Genomic DNA, 16,903 nt, shown 5'->3' on the forward strand with positions numbered 1-16,903 from the left:
AAAAAGTTTCAAGGAAAGAATAAGGAGCCAAGAGTGTTAAAGCTCAAACCAAAAGTTCCCCAACACAGGACTAGTTTGAATAAACTATGACTCAGCCATACAATGGTGTGAAGAGGTATGGGGAGACCTCTACATCCTGCTGTGTCTGATCTTGCAGACATAGGTAAGAAAAGCATGGTGCAGAGCAGTGTGTTGTATGCCACTTTCAGTGTAAAAAGAAGGAAATGCACAAATGCATGCATGCACATGTATTTGCTTACATTTTTAAAATCAAACTATGGAAGAATAAGCCAAAAACCTAAAGTCAAAAAGTTACCTGTCAGGGGAGGAGAGAACAATAAAAAAAACTAGAACTCTCTAGTGCTCACTCACTTTGGCAGTACTTATGTTAAAACTGGAACAATACCAAGAAGATTAGCATAGCCCCTGCACAAGAATGACATACAAATTCATGAAGTGTTGCATGTTTTTAATCTACAAGATACTAACAAAAGAAAAGACAACACAAACAAATGGAGAGTTAAACAATGCTCTTGGTTTCAAAGAGTCAATATAGTGAAAATGACTGTACTACCAAAGCAATCTACAGATTCAATGCAATCTCTATAAAATTACCAATGGGATTTTTCACAGAATTTGAACAAAAAAAATTTACAATTCATGTGGAAACACAAAAGACCCCAAATAGCCAAAGTAATCTTGAGACAGAAAAAACAGAGTTGGAGAAATCAGGCTCCCTGACTTCAGACTAAACCACAAAGCTACAGTAAGCAAGAAGGTATGGTACTGGCACAAAAACTGAAAAAGACAGAAAGACAGAAAGCCCAGAGATAAACTCACGCACCTATGGTCACAAGTGACCATAGGAAGCACCTCTGTCTATGACAAAGGAGGCAAGAAGATACAATGGAGAAAAGATAGCCTCTTTAATAATAAGTGGTGCTGGGAAAACTGGACAGTTGATGTAAAAGAATGAAATTAGATACTACCTAAGCCCATATACAAAAATAATCTCAAAATGGATTAAAGATCTAAATATAAGACTGGATACTATAAAACCCTTAAAGGAAAACATAGGCAGAACACCCTTTGACATATATTGCTGCAAGATCTTTTTTTAATCCACCTCCTAATGAAAATAAAAACAAAAATAAACAAATGGGATCTAAATAAAATAAAAGTCTCTGCACAGCAAAGGAAACCATGAACAAAAGAAAAAGGACAACCCTGAGAATGGGAGAAAATATTGCAAATGAAGCAATTGACAAAGGATTAATCTCCAAAATATATAAAAAGCTCATGCATCTCAATATCAAAAAACAAATAACACAATCAAAAAATGGGCAAAAGATCTAAACAGACATTTACCCAAAGAAGACATATGATAGCCAAAATTCACATGAAAAGGTGCCTAACATCACTAATTATTAGAGAAGCACAAATCAAAACTACAGTCAGGTATCACCTCTCATCGGTCAGAATCAGTTCAGTTCAGTTCAGTCGCTCAGTCATGTCCGACTCTTTGCAACCCCATGAATCACAGCATGCCAGGCCACCCTGTCCACCACCAAATCACAGAGTCAACCCAAACCCATGCCCATTGAGTCGGTGATGCCATCCAGCCATCTCATCCTCTGTCGTCCCCTTCTCCTCCTGCCCCCAATCCCTCCCAGCATCAGGGTCTTTTCCAATGAGTCAACTCTTCACATGAGGTGGCCAAAGTACTGGAGTTTCAGCTTTAGCATCAGTCCTTCCAATGAACACCACTGATCTCATTTAGGATGGACTGGTTGGATCTCCTTGCAGTCCAAGGGACTCTCAAGAGTCTTCTCCAACACCATAGTTCAAAAGCATCAACTTTTCAGAATAGCTATCCTCAAAAAACTCTACAAATTATAGATGCTAGAGAGGGTGTGGAGCAAAGAGAACCCTCCTACAGTGTTCATGGGAATATAAATTGAGACAGCCTGTTTACAGGATGGAGCTTCATTAAAAAACTAAAAATAGCACTACCACATGACCCAGCAATGCTACTCCTGGGCATATACTCAGAGAAAAACCATAATTCAAAAAGATACATGTTCACGGCAGCACTATTTGCAATGGCCAGGACATGGAAGCAACCTAAATGTCCATCAACAGAGGAATGGATAAAGAAGATGTGGTACACATATTCAGTGTAATGTTACTCAGCCATTAAAAAGAACAAAATAATTTCTGATGCTGGGCAAGACTGAAGGTGGGAGAAGGGGACAACAGAGAATGAGATGATTGGATGGTGTCATCGATTCGATGACATGAGTTTGAGCAAGCTCGGGGAGTTGGTGATGGACAGGAAAGCCTGGCGTGCTACAGTCCATGGGGTTGCAAAGAGTCAGACACAACTGAGTGACTGAACTGAACTGAATGTCATTTGCAAAAACACTGATGGACCTAGATATTGTCTTACTGAGTGAAGTGAGTCAGACACAGAAAGACAAATATCATACAATATCACTTTGTGTGGAATCTAGCAAAAAGGGAGGGGTACAAATGAACTTATCTACAAAACAGAAGTAGAGTCATAGACGGACAAAACAAATGTATGATTACCAAAGGATAAGGGGCCAGGGTAAGGAATAAACGAATTGACACACACACACTGCTGCTGCTGCTAAGTCACTTCAGTCGTGTCCGACTCTGTGTGACCCCATAGACAGCAGCCCACCAGGCTCCCCTGTCCCTGGGATTCTCCAGGAAGAACACTGGAGTGGGTCGCCATTTCCTTCTCCAATGCATGAAAGTGAAAAGTGAACGTGAAGTCGCTCAGTCATGTCCGACTCTGTGTGACCCCATAGACACGCAGCCCACCAGGCTCCCCCGTCCCTGGGATTCTCCAGACAAGAACACTGGAGTGGGTGGCCATTTCCTTCTCTACACATACACACTACTATATGTAAAATGCACGCATGCATGCTCGGTCACTCAGTCATGTCCAACTCTGCAACCCTACAGACTGTAGCCCACCAGACTCCTCTGTGCATGGGAGTCTTCAGGCAAGAATACTGGTTGTTGTCATTCAGTTGCTCGGTCACGTCCAACTCTGCAACCCCATGGACTGCAGCACACCAGACTTCCCTGCCCTTCACAATCTCCCAGAGACTGCTCAAACTCATGTCTATTGAATAGGCTATGCCATCCAACCATCTTATCCTCTGTCGTCCCCTTCTCCTCCTGCCTTCAATCTTTCCCAACATCAGGGTCTTTCCCACTGAGTCAGCTCTTCAGTTCAGGTGGTCAAAGCATTAGAGCTTTAGCTTCAGCATCCGTCCTTCCAATGGATATTCAGGGTTGATTTCCTTTAGAATTGAACTGGTTTGATCTCTTTGCAGTCCAAGGGACTCTCAAGAGTCTTCTCCAACACCACAGTTCAAAAGCATCAATTCTTCGGCACTCAGCTTTCTTTATAGTCCAATTCTCACATCCATACATGACTACTGGAAAAACCATAGCCTTGACTAGATGGACCTTTGTTGGCAAAGTAATGTCTCTGCTTTTTAATATGCTGTCTAGGTTTGTCATTGATTTTCTTCCAAGGAGCGAGCATCTTTTAATTTCATGGCTTCAGTCACCATCCACAGTGATTCTGGAACCCCAAAAAAAAAAAAAAGTCTGTCACTGTTTCCGTTTTTTTCCCCATCTATCAGTCATGAAGTGATGGGACCAGATGCTATGATCTTCGTTTTTTTAATGTTGAGTTTCAAGCCAGCTTTCTTACTCTTCTCTTTCACCTTCATCAACAAGCTCTTTTAGTTCGTCTTCACTTTCTGCCATAAGGGCAGTATCATCTGCATATCTGAGGTTATCGATAATTCTCCTGGAAATCTTGATTCCAGCTTGAGCTTCATCCAGCCCGACATTTCACATGATGTACTCTGCATAGAAGTTAAATAAGCAGGGTGACAATATACAGCCTTCACATACTCCCTTCCCAATTTTGAAGCAGTCTATTGTTCCATGTCCAGTTTTAACTGTTACTTCTTGACCTGCATACAGGTTTCTCAGGAGGCAGGTAAAGTAGTCTGGTATTCCCATCCCTTGAAGAATTTTCCACAGTTTATTGTGATCCACACAGTCAAAGGCTTTAGCGTAGACAATGAAGCAGAAGTAGATGTGTTTCTGGGATTCCCTTGCTTTTTCTATGATCCAGCGGATGTTTGCAATTTGATCTCTGGTTCCTCTGGCTTTTCTAAAACCAGCTTATACATCTGATTTAGAATTTCACATACTGCTGAAGCCTAGTTTGAAGGATTTTGAGCATGACCTTGCTAGCATGTGAAATGAGTGCAATTGTGTGGTGGTTTGAATATTCTTTGGCATTGCCTTTCTTTGGAATTGGAATGAAAACTGACCTTTTCTAGTCCTGTGGCCACTGCTGAGTTTTCCAAATTTGCTGGCATATTGAGTGCAACATTTTAACAGCATCATCTTTTAGGATTTGAAATAGCTCAGCAGGAATTCCATCAACTCCATTAGCTTTGTAGTAATGCTTCCTAAGGCCCACTTGACTTCACACTCCAGGATATCTTTGGTTGCCATTTCCTCTTCCAGGGGATCTTTCCAACTCAGGGATCGAACCCATGTCTCCTGCATTAGCAGGTGGATTCTTTACCACTGAGCCACCTGGGAAGCCCTGAGTGCAAAATAGGAAACTAATAACAATAACCTTCTATATAGCACACAGAACTCTACTCAGTACTCTGTAGTGGCCTAACTTGGAAAATAATCTAAAAAAGAATAGATCCATGTATATGTATAACTGATTCACTTCGTTGTACATCTGAACCTAATGCAACATCATAAATCAACCATACTCCAATTAAAACTTTTTTAAATAATTAAGAAAGAGGGACAATAACACCAATGATATAAAACACTAACAACAGATAACCCTAAAGGACATGAGGATAATCTTTGAACTATTCTTGAAATTTTTTATTTCCAAATAAAATAACTTTTAAAGTTAAAAAAAAAAAACTAGAACTCGAAATGCACCAGTTTTATAGTCTGGACTTTACCATGATTCAACATATAATCATAAAACACAGTGTATCAAATTCTTTTATAAAACAATCTCTAAGAATGGAAAAGAAATTTTAAAGAAATGGCCCTGTTTCTCAAGTTGGTGGTTTAACCACAAACAGAAGAATTATTTTAAACAACTTTCTTTTCACTGTTTCTAAAGTAGAATCACTTTTATTTTCCCTATCTAAATGTTATTAGCAAATATAAAATGTCATTTTAAATACAAAAATAACAGAGTTGCTGATAGATTTGAGCATACTTTAAGACTGTATTCCTATGTATTTTGCAGACAATTACATAAAACGTGTGAATTCATCTGTCATTATTACCAAAATATTGCCAAAAAAACAGGCTGGTAATTTCTTCAGGTTGAACTAGCCTAGAATTAAATATACTGTCCAACCACTGTAAAGTAATTTTTCAAAAATTGACATTTTAATTTTTACAAGTTAATTTTAATTTTCACATTTTTCTGTGTGTCTAAGGTTTCAGGGTCACGCACTTGATAAAAGCAACTTTAAAATGGAATGGTTTTTTTCTGCTTATCTACCCTGCTGGTCCAGTGGTTAAGACTCCATGCTTCCATTTCAGGGGACATGGGTTCGATCCCTGGTTGGGGAACTAAAATTCTACATGACCTGCGCCTCTCCCACCCACCAAAAAAAAAAAAAAAAAGAAGTGGACCAATGACAGAACTGCTTTTGGGTGAGAAGCACCAAATGACCCAAAATAAGCTTAATCGGGAATTGACTTTAAGCACAGCTGCTGTTCCAAATATAATTTCCTGAACTAGAAACAAAAGCGCAGGTTTTGTTGAGCCTCTTTGGATCTTGGAGGGGATCCCATACTGGGGTTCACTGCTCCTGCCACGGACATAGTAATATACAAGACCTCCAGTCGGGATGTGGGGAATCTCAGAACAAGACACAGCGCCATCTGGTGGAGCCCCTCCTACCCCGGACCCAGCTTGAAGTTTTTGGGGAAGATGCTATGCAGTTCATGGAGCCCTGGGAAGAAAATCATAGCAGAGTTCCCCTGCTCACTTTGGAAATAAGCCAGTTCCTGGCTTACTAATGGCCGGTTAGAAACTCCAAGTGACCACAGGACCTGAAATTCCTATCATAAATCCAGTGTTCTCTGATCCTTCAGGTCAAAAATGTGGCATTTTTGCACTGACAGTCCACCGGGTCCTGACAGCACAGATAGGTTCCGTGAGCAGGGAGGTCACATCCCCACCTACACCTGGGCACCCGGGCACCGCCTTGTCTTCCGACCCACAGGGGGGCCTCTTGGGAAGCAGGGGTCACTTTCGCTTCTCCTCCTAAGCACCCGTGCAATGCGTCTGATTTGCTTCCACTCTTCAACCTGTAAGGCGGCATCTTACAAGGTCGATTTCCTCACAGAACAGATTAGGAAACTGGTACCTGGAGTCAAATCAGTTCCTCCTGATGAGGGAGGCAGGTGGTGACTGGCCAGGATGAGAACTCAGAGCTCCTCGTATGCAGTCTTTTTGCACATATAAAGATAAAGAGTTGGTCTCAGATTTTTCTAGCAAGAAGTGATTCTGCATCCTACCTCAGCCCTTTTCTTCACACTAACCACACCTAGAGAAAGAAAATCTAGCCATCTGCTGCATTTCCAGAAACACAGAGGAAGTTTCAACCACGTAACACAAACCTTCTCATCCATCCCGCTCTTTCATTGCTCTATCCTTAGATGTTTTATCCAGCCTCTTCAAGTTTATGGGCATCTTTAATCATGTCCAAGGTAATCATGAGCACTTTCAGCCTCTATTTGCTTAAAAGTCACATGATTGAACTGAATAGAATCTTGATAATAATGCTTTTCACAGGAAATTAAAGGTAAATCAGCCAGACTTTTTTTTAAAGATGTGATTGCAATTAGACTCAGTATCACCGACTACAGTGACTTCATCACCTATGAAAAATAAGTTTTACACAAAACGGACTGGTCTGATTACATAAAATATCATGGCATTTTCCCAAAAGGGTGATAATATTATAACTCAAATGCATTTTGCTTCAATTCCTTAGCCTTGAGCAGTGTGACACTGAAATATTGGATTGGCCAAAAAGTTTCTTTGGGTCTTTCCCTAAGATGTTACAGAAAACCCAAAAGTTTTTGGCCAACCCAATATTTTTAGGCTTCTCCACAAGATGGGGCTACTCCCCAAGCAATTGTGTTGCTAAGCTTGGGGGGCAGTCTGAAAATGTTTGATTATACAGTGTCACTCACGTTAGCAGTCTTAATAGGATGGCTCATTCACTGCAACTGTGTGTACTCGAGCTCAGTCGCATCCGACTCTGAGGCCCCCTGGACTGTAGCCTGCCAGGCTCCCTCGTCCATGGGATTCTCCAGGCAAGAAGACATTAGTAACCCAGGGTTCACAGGGCTCAGTCTAGCCATGGAATCCAGTGTAAAGTATCTGAGTCCTGGATCAGATAACCAAATTGAAAACCAAATGTGGTTTTCAAAAAGTCTTAACTGTTGCTTGCATTATCTCCAGGAATATGGAAGAGGATTAGATTTATAACCCACAGCAACATTTCTCAAAGCCTCTCCTGCTGTTCCACTTGCTTCCACCCCAAAGCTGTTTCTGGATTTCTCACACACAGATCTTCCACAGCCTTTCTCTCTCCCCTCCTCATTTCCTCTTCCCTGGCTAAATCTTTCAGTTCAGTTCAGTTCAGTTCAGTTCATTCACTCAGTCGTGTCCGACTCTTTGCGACCCCATGAACCGCACCACACCAGGCCTCCCTGTCCATCACCAACTCCCAGAGTCCACCCAAACCCACATCCATTGAGTCAATGATACCATCCAACCATCTCATCCTCTGTTGTCCCCTTCTCCTCCTGCCCTCAATCTTTCCCAGCATCAGGGTCTTTTCAAATGAGTCAGCTCTTCACATCAGGTGGCCAAAGTACTGGAGTTTCAGCTTCAACATCAGTCCTTCCAATGAACACCCAGGACTGATCTCCTAACCCTAAATCCTTCCACCCTTTAAAATAGACAGCTAGTAGTAAGCTACTGTTTAGCACAGGAAGCTCAGCTCGGTACTCTGTGATGACCTAGAGGGGTGGGATGGGTGGGGGTGGGAGAGAGGCTCAAAACGTCGGGGAGGGAGGGGGATATATGTAGACATATATCCTATGTATATAGCACTTATATGTATATATGGCTCATATATGTATATACTTTGCTGTCAGCAGAAACCAACACAACACGATAAAGCAATTATACTCCAATAATAAAAGAAAGATGATAGTCAAAGGAAAAAAAAATTCTTCCCACTTTCTTGCCTCTCTGGCTCATAGCCAGACGAGTAGCTCCAAACTCTCCTGTGAAGGTAGGGAAAAATCTCAGATCCCCACATGGAAATCCCAGGTCTCAGCCCAGGCCATATGGGATTCAGACACACCTGAGCCCATGTGGATGTCCAACATGAGCTGGGGAAGCCCTCAGGAAAGGTGATTCCATAAGGATTTCAGGGGTTTTCTTCCCATTATCTTATTTTGGTCAACCGAGAGGAAAGAATCTTGTGTAGGATAGCAGGGGAGAACCAGGGAGGGAAGAACAGAAAGGCAGCTCTTCCAGATGATGTTTCAGGCTCTGAATCATGGCTCAGGGCTGTCTCAGGGGAAGGGGCCTCCCACGAACTCCAGGGGAAATCTGTGAGAACTGGGGAGAAAGCTGGTGCTGCTCTGATGCTCGTGGGGCCAAGCACCATCCTTCATGAGAGGAGGATATCAACTCCTTTCCCCACTGATGGATGGTGAGTTTTATGTGTCAATGTGGCTACACACAGAACCCAAATATTTGGTCAAATGTTAGTCTAGATGTTGCTGTGGAGATATCTCTTCGATGAGATTAACAATTTAATCAACAGACTCTGAATAAAGCAGATTACCCTCGTAATGTCAGTGGGCCTCAACCAATCAGTTGAAGGCTCTAAGAGACAAAAGAGGGAGGTTCTCCCTGAAGAAGAGGGAATCTCCTCCTCTGCAGAGATAGGAGTCCGGGGAGAGATATTTGCTGGTCCTGGCTCTTGCCCTTTTTTCAGATCCAGTCCGCGTGCTGCCCACACTGTGATTCCCCAGGGCCACCCCGGCTACTCAGGCCCCTCCTGCTTCCTCTGATTTCATTGCTTTAGGTTTCTGCAACCAAAAAGATCCTAATCGACACATGATTAGGAATGATAAGAAATTCTGCAGGAAGCATTTACTAGAAAATATATTAAAATCCCTGGTGGCTCAGTGGTAAAGAATCTGCCTGCCATTGCAAAAGACACGGGTTTGATCCCTGGGTAGGGAAGATGACCTGGAGAACAAAATGGCAATGTGCTCCAGTATTCTTGCCTGGGAAATCCCATGGACAGAAGAGCCTGGCAGGCTACTAGTCCCTGGGGTCGCAAAAGAGTCAGACACGACTTAGGGACTGAAAAACAACAACAATATTAATGAAAATCCATGACCAATATTTACGGAGTTCCCTGATGGGCTCCTGTGAGCAGGGCCTGGGGTAAACACACTACACAAGAGCACCGCGCTCCACGCCTCCCTGCAACACCTGTCGTGCATTCAGCCTCGCCCGTCTCTGCGGCCCTGGACCACTGTCCTGCCCCCACTGTGGCTCTGGGCCATCTCTGGTGAGCACTGACCACCTGCGCGTACACACAGCCGGCAGCAGCCCTGACTGCATTTCCAGCCAGTGTGCCTCTCACCTCCTGCCTGGGGTTTCCTGTTGCCACAAGACACCTGGAATCTGCCTGTCACCCATAACGCACAACCGGAAGAGCAAAGGAATTCATGTCAGCGAAGCAAACGCCCACCAGCGGGAAAGTGTAACTCGAGGGAGCCCTCCCTCCAGTGGTAAAGAACCCGCCTGCCAACGCAGGAGACGTAAGAGACGCGGTTCAATCCCTGGGTCGGGAAGGTCCCCTGGAGGAGGGCATAGCAGCCCACTCCAGTATTCTCGCCTGGAGAATCCCATGGACGCAGGAGCCTCGCAGGCTACAATCCATAAGTTTGCAGAGTTGGACATGACTGAAGCAACTTATCATGCATGCATGCATTGATTCTCTCTTGCCCTACCTCACTCTCCTTTCTCCTCACACTTGCTTTCCTGGAAAACATTCCTAAATAAACTGGTAACAACAAATCCACAACCGAGCTCTGCATTTTTTTGAGAAACCATTCCAAGATGTTCTTGCCTTAAATGAGGTCTTTGGTCAAGTTGGGCTTCCCTTGTGGCTCAGTTGGTAAAGAATCCCCCTGCAATGTGGGAGACCTGGGTTCAATCCCTGGGTTGGGAAGATCCCCTGGAGGAGGGAAAGGCTACCCACTCCAGTATTCTAGGCTTCCCTGATAGCTCAGTTGGTAAAGAATCTGCTTGCAATGCAGGAGACCCCGGTTCAATTCCTGGGTCAGGAAGATCCACTGGAGAAGGGATAGATTCACACTCCAGTATTCCTGGGCTTCCCTTGTGGCTCAGCTGGTCAAGAATCCTCCTGCCATGCAGGAGACCTGGGTTGAGAAGATCCCCCGGAGAAGGGAAAGGCTACCCACTCCAGTATTCTGGCCTGGAGAATTCCGTGGACTGTATAGTCCATGGGGTCGCAAAGAGTCAGAGACGACTGAGCAACTTTCACAACATGGTCAAGTTAGAAGCTGAATATGTCAGAGACGAAAAATTTCTGGCTGGTTTCCTTTCTGGATAACTGAAACTGCAACAGACACAACTGGATACAAGACACATACAGCAATTCATCCCCCACGAGTGGGCTACACCGACGGCTGCTGTAGGAAGGTATCAGCAATCGACCTCACACAAGAATGAAAGGAAGGGCCTATTAGCAAATGAGCGAAGTTTAATGCCTCATTATCCACAAAATATGAGAGAATTTAATAGGATGCTTCAGTGGGAGTTCTCAAATAGTGACTGCTTTTGCCTGGAGAGAAAAATGCACACACAGTGATCAGCCTGTCTGTCACAGGGAAAACAAAACCGGAAGAGGCCAAATTCAAGGAAGCTACTTCCTGGGCAGTCACTAGGTGGCGAGCTTAACCATCTTTTGGATTCTTGACCTACTCACTCCAGCATTGGCTCTGTTCTTATTCTGATAAGAATTTGCTAGTGGACAAAGATGTTTTGTATTTGCAATAATCTGAGCGCAAGGACCCTCTAAATTTAAAAAGTTGAGAACTGCATTATTATAGATAATATTATATATTATTATGTACATCTTTATATTTATATAAATGTATTGTTTATATTAATATAATTATTATAAGTGTATTGCATATAAATTATATATTATATGTAAATATAATATAACAATTGTAATATTACAATAACTATAATATTAATTATTACATTATATAAATAATATATAATAACACATAATGAAACAATTCTCAACTTTTCTCAACTCAGTCATGTCTAACTCTTTGCAACCCCACAGACTAGCCCACCAGGCTCCTCTGTCCTTGAGGATCTCCAGGCAAGAATACTGGAGTGGGTTGCCATGCCCTCCTCCAGGGGATCTTCCCAACCCAGGGATCGAACCCAGGTCTCCCGCATTACAGGCAGATTCTTTACCAACTAAGCCACCAGGGAAGTCATAGATAATATAAAGGTAAGATAAAAGTGAAGCATAGAAAAACTACTGTAATGATGTAAAGTAATTAGCCTCCAACTAATAAAAATAAATGGAGAAAAAAAAAGTGAAGCATAGAGACCATCTTAGTTGTCTGTTGGTTGTATTTTGTTCTTGCTGCTCCTTTAGCTACCTGGTCTCAGGAGGGAGGCATTATTACAGTGTTTGATGAGGCCTTTGGCTTTGTTTTACTTTACTTTGCAAGGATATGGGTGTCTGCTGTTTATTTTTTTAATACTTTGATTTTATTGGAGTATAGTTGATCTACAACGTTGTGTTAGTTTCAGGTGTACGGCAAAGTGATTCAGTTACACAAATACATATACTCACTCTTTTTATTAGATTCTTTTCTCACAGAGGCCATTGTAGAATATTGGGTAGAGTTCCTTGTGCTATACAGTAGGTCCTTGTTGGGTTATCTATCTTATATATAGCAGTGTGTATACGTTTATCCCAAGTTCCTGATATCTCCCTGCCTGCCACATTTCCCCTTTGGTAGGCATGTTTGTTTTCAATATCTATAAGTTTGCTTCTGTTTTGTAAATAAGTTCATTTGTACCTTTTTTCTAAATTAAATTCCACATATAAGAGATATCATGTGATATTTGTCTTTCTCTGTCTGACTGACTTAGTATGATAATCTCTAGGTCCATCCATGTTACTGAAAATGGCATTATTTCATTCTTTTTTATGGCTGAGTAATATTCTAAAAACCAGAAATATAAATACAGTCCACAGGGCTAGAGACTGAGCTCAATCAAACAAGACCTGAAATCAAGGGGGAAAGGGTGGCAGCTTTAAAATCCAAACTGCTGGGGCAGCTCCCTCAGCCAAAACTTACAGGCAGTAAGTCTTAGTCATCTGAGGAAGCAACCTTGATGTATTCGAACTGTTCTTTCTAAACGAGTATCTGCCTGCCAACTCAGGAAACGTGGGTTTGATCCCTGGGTCGGGAAGCTCCCCTGGAGTAGGAAATAGCAAGAAAAGTCCTCGAAAATTGCATGGACAGAGGAGCCTGGCAGGCTACAGTCCATGGGGTTGCAAAATGGTCGGACACAACTTAGCAACTAAATAAAAATGTTTCACTGCATATATGTATCAGATTTTCTTTATCCATTAGGTGTTTCCTGTTTAAATAAGGTGTTTTGATAACCAAAAAATCTCCTAAAAAACATTTCTCAAGTGAAGCCAGGGCAGAAATAGAGGCCTGAAGAGACAGAAAGGGTCTGATGGAGGAGGGGGGATTGGAGGACATGATGCTTGCAGATGGGAGCAGAGGCACTGGGGTATCATCATAGCAACAACATATATGTACATAATGTACATATGTGCATGTATTGTTGCTGTTCTGTTGCTCAGTCGTGTCCAACTCTTTGAGACCCCATGGACTGCAACACGCCAGGCTTCCCTGTCCATCGCCAACTCCCAGAGCTTGCTCAAACTCATGTCCATCGAGTCGGTGATGCCATCCAACAATCTCATCCTCTGTCATCCCCTTCTCCTCCTATCTTCAATCTTTCCCAGCATCAGGGTCTTTTCAAATGAGTCAGTTCTTCAAAACAGGCAGCCAAAGTATTGGAGCTTCAACTTCAGCATCAGTCCTTCCAATGAATATTCAGGGCTGATTTCCATTAGGATTAATTGGTTTGATCTCCTTGATGTCCTATGGGACTCTCAAGAGTCTTCTCCAACACCACAGTTCAAAAGCATCAATTCTTCAGTGCTCAACCTTCTCTATGATCCAATTCTTACATCCACACATGACCACTGGAAAAACCATAGCCTTGACTAGACGGACCTTTGTTGGCAAAGTAATGTCTCTGCTTTTTAATATGCTGTCTAGGTTGGTCATAGCTTTTTTTCCAAGGAGCAAGCGTCTTTTAATTTCATGGCTGCAGTCACCATCTGCAGTGATTTTGGAACCCAAGAAAATAAAATATGTCACTGTTTCCATTGTTTCCACATCTATTTGCCAAGAAGTAATGGGAGCAGATGCTAGGGTCTTAGTTTTTTGAACATTGAGTTTTAAGCCAGCTTTTTCACTCTCCTCTTTCACAATACATATATATTGTTGTGTATATATATATATAAATTATTAGCATAGGAAATACTTTATAAAACCTTCATAGCTTTACAATAAGAGATTCGTAAAATAAATTACTGTAGAGGTATTCAATGCATTAAAAATCATGTTCAAAAGACATTTTAATGAAATTGAAACGCTCATGATATGCTGTAAAATGACAAAAATCAGGCTCCAAAAGAGTAGGTATCAATTTTTGTAAATATACATATATATTTAATAAAAACTATGCAATATTGCTCTTTACAGTATCAAACCTTGCTCCAACACCAGTCCCATCCACAACTGGGTGTTATTTTTGCTTTGGTTCCCTCCCTTCCTTCTCTCTGGAGTTATTTCTCCACTGATCTCCAGTAGCATATTGGGCACCTACCAACCTGGGGAGTTCATCTTTCAGTATCTTATCATTTTGCCTTTTCATACTGTTCATGGGGTTCTCAAGGCAAGAATACTGAAGTGGTTTGCCATTCCCTTCTCCAGTGGACCACATTCTGTCAGACCTCTCCACCATGACCCGACCGTCTTGGGTGGCCACACACGGCATAGCTTAGTTTCATTGAGTTAGACAGGACTGTGGTCCATGTGATCAGACTGGCTAAGCAAAGGAGAAAAGGAAAGATATACCCATTTAAATGCAGAGTTCCAAAGAATAGCAAGGAGAGCTAAGAAAGCCTTCCTCAGTGATCAATGCAAAGAAATAGAGGAAAACAACAGAATGGGAAAGACTAGAGATCTCTTCAAGAAAAGTAGAGATACCAAGGGAACATTTTATGCAAAGATGAGCTCAATAAAGGACAGAAATGGTAGGGACCTAACAGAAGCAGAAGATATTAAGAAGAGGTGGCAAGAATACACAGAAGAACTGTACAAAAAAGATCTTCACGACCCAGATAATAACGATGCTGTGATCACTCACCTAGAGTCAGACATGCTGGAATGTGAAGTCAAGTGGGCCTTAGAAAGCATCACTATGAACAAAGCTAGTGGAGGTGATGGAATTCCAGTTGAGCTATTTCAAATCCTGAAAGATGATGCTGTGAAAGTGCTGCACTCAATATGCCAGCAAATTTGGAAAACTCAGCAGTGGCCACAGGACTGGAAAAGGTCAGTTTTCATTCCAATCCCAAAGAAGGGCAATGCCAAAGAATGCTCAAACTACCACACAATTGCACTCATCTCGCACGCTAGTAAAGTGATGCTTAAAATTCTCCAAGCCAGGCTTCAGCAATATGTGAACCGTGAACTTCCAGATGTTCAAGTTGGTTTTAGAAAAGGCAGAGGAACCAGAGATCAAATTGCCAACATTCACTGGATCATCGAAAAAGCAAGAGAGTTCCAGAAAAACATCTATTTCTGCTTTATTGACTATGCCAAAGCCTTTGATTGTGTGGATCACAATAAATTGTGGAAAATTCTGAAAAAGATGGGAATACTAGATCACCTGACTTGCCTCTTGAGAAATCTGTATGCAGGTCAGGAAGCAACAGTTAAAACTAGACATGGAACAATGGGCTGCTTCAAAGTTGGGAAAGGAGTACATCAAGGCTGTATATTGTCACCCTACTTATTTAACTTATAGGCAGAGTACATCATAAGAAACACTAGTCTAGAGGAAGCACAAGCTGGAATCAAGATTGCCAGGAGAAATATCAATAACCTCAGATATGCAGATGATACCACCCTTATGGCAGAAAGTGAAGAACTAAAGAGCCTCTTGATGAAAGTGAAAGAGGAGAGTGGAAAAGTTGGCTTAAAGCTCAACATTCAGAAAACTAAGATCATGGCATCTGGTCCCATCACTTCATGGCAGATAGATGGGGAAACAGTAGCTGACTCTATTTTTCTGGGCCCAAAATCACTGAAGATGGTGATTGCAAACATGAAATTAAAAGAGGCTTACTCCTTGGAAGGAAAGTTATGACCAACATAGACAGCATTTTAAAAAGCAGAAACATTACTTTGCCAACAAAGGTCCTCTAGTCAAGGCTATGGTTTTTCCAGCGGTCATGTATGCATGTGAGAGTTGGACTATAAAGAAAGCTGAGCACCGAAGAATTGATGCTTTTGAACTGTGGTGCTGGAGAAGACTCTTGAGAGTCCCTTGGACTGCAAGGAGATCCAACAAGTCCATCCTAATGGAGATCAGTCCTGGGTGTTCATTGGAAGAACTGATGTTGAAGCTGAAACTCCAATACTTCAGCCACCTGATGTGAAGAGCTGACTCATTTGAAAAGACCCTGATGCTGGGAAAGATTGAGGGCAGGAGGAGAAGGGGACAACAGAGGATGAGATGGTTGGATGGCATCACCGACTCAATGGACATGGATTTGGGTGGACTCCGGGAGTTGGTGATGGACAGGGAGGCCTGGCGTGCTGTGGTTCATGGGGTCGCAAAGAGTTGGACACGACTGAGCAACTGAACTGAACTGAAAAACTAAATTGTATATACATGTATGTGGGGAGAGAGGGAGAGAGACGGGGACATTATTTCTGAGACTGAGAGGTTGGCTTACTTATTTTTATGTTCTTCTTGCTTCTCTGTGTTTCCTAGATTTACCTCTTTCTTATTTTCATTTTAATTACTAGCATTATTTTACATCTGGCCCTGTTCTAAGCACTTTTAAATATCAGCTGGATAGTCACTGAATATTCACAACATGCTTAGGAAGTAGTAACTGTTACTTTCCCCATTTTTATAGATTAAAACATTGATGCCCAGGGATCTCCACTTACCTACTGGAGGTTGAGGCAAGAGATAGAAGCCCCACCCCTGCCCTGCAGGGTAAAGCAATTTGAATTCATTCACTATGGACTGAAACTCCAAAATATCAATAGCAGGATAATCAAGAGAGGAGGCTGGTCAGGGCCCAGATAAAAGATAAGAAACCACATAATTCTCATTCTCTAAGTCAAGGAAACCGTCCCAACTAGAAAGTTTCTTGGGGGTCAAAAAAGGAGAGGATCCCACCCCATAGTAAGTGATGTCAACTACCCAGAGGCCTCTGGTGGAATCCACCTCGACTGACAGATGTCTGCGTGCACACACAGGAGGATCCCGAGATAAAACACATACAGACAC

General features: G+C 42.3%; 1 non-coding gene across 1 annotated transcript; it reads left to right on the forward strand.

The window, feature by feature from the left end:
- The first annotated feature begins 360 nt into the window (after positions 1 to 360).
- LOC139038333 (U6 spliceosomal RNA) lies at positions 361 to 471 on the forward strand. The gene has a single exon (XR_011491326.1). It is a non-coding gene; the product is annotated as a U6 spliceosomal RNA (small nuclear RNA).
- The last annotated feature ends 16,432 nt before the right edge of the window (positions 472 to 16,903 follow it).

The sequence above is a fragment of the Odocoileus virginianus genome, chromosome 14, assembly GCF_023699985.2.
Source record: "Odocoileus virginianus isolate 20LAN1187 ecotype Illinois chromosome 14, Ovbor_1.2, whole genome shotgun sequence".
Classification (NCBI taxonomy): Eukaryota; Metazoa; Chordata; class Mammalia; order Artiodactyla; family Cervidae; genus Odocoileus; species Odocoileus virginianus.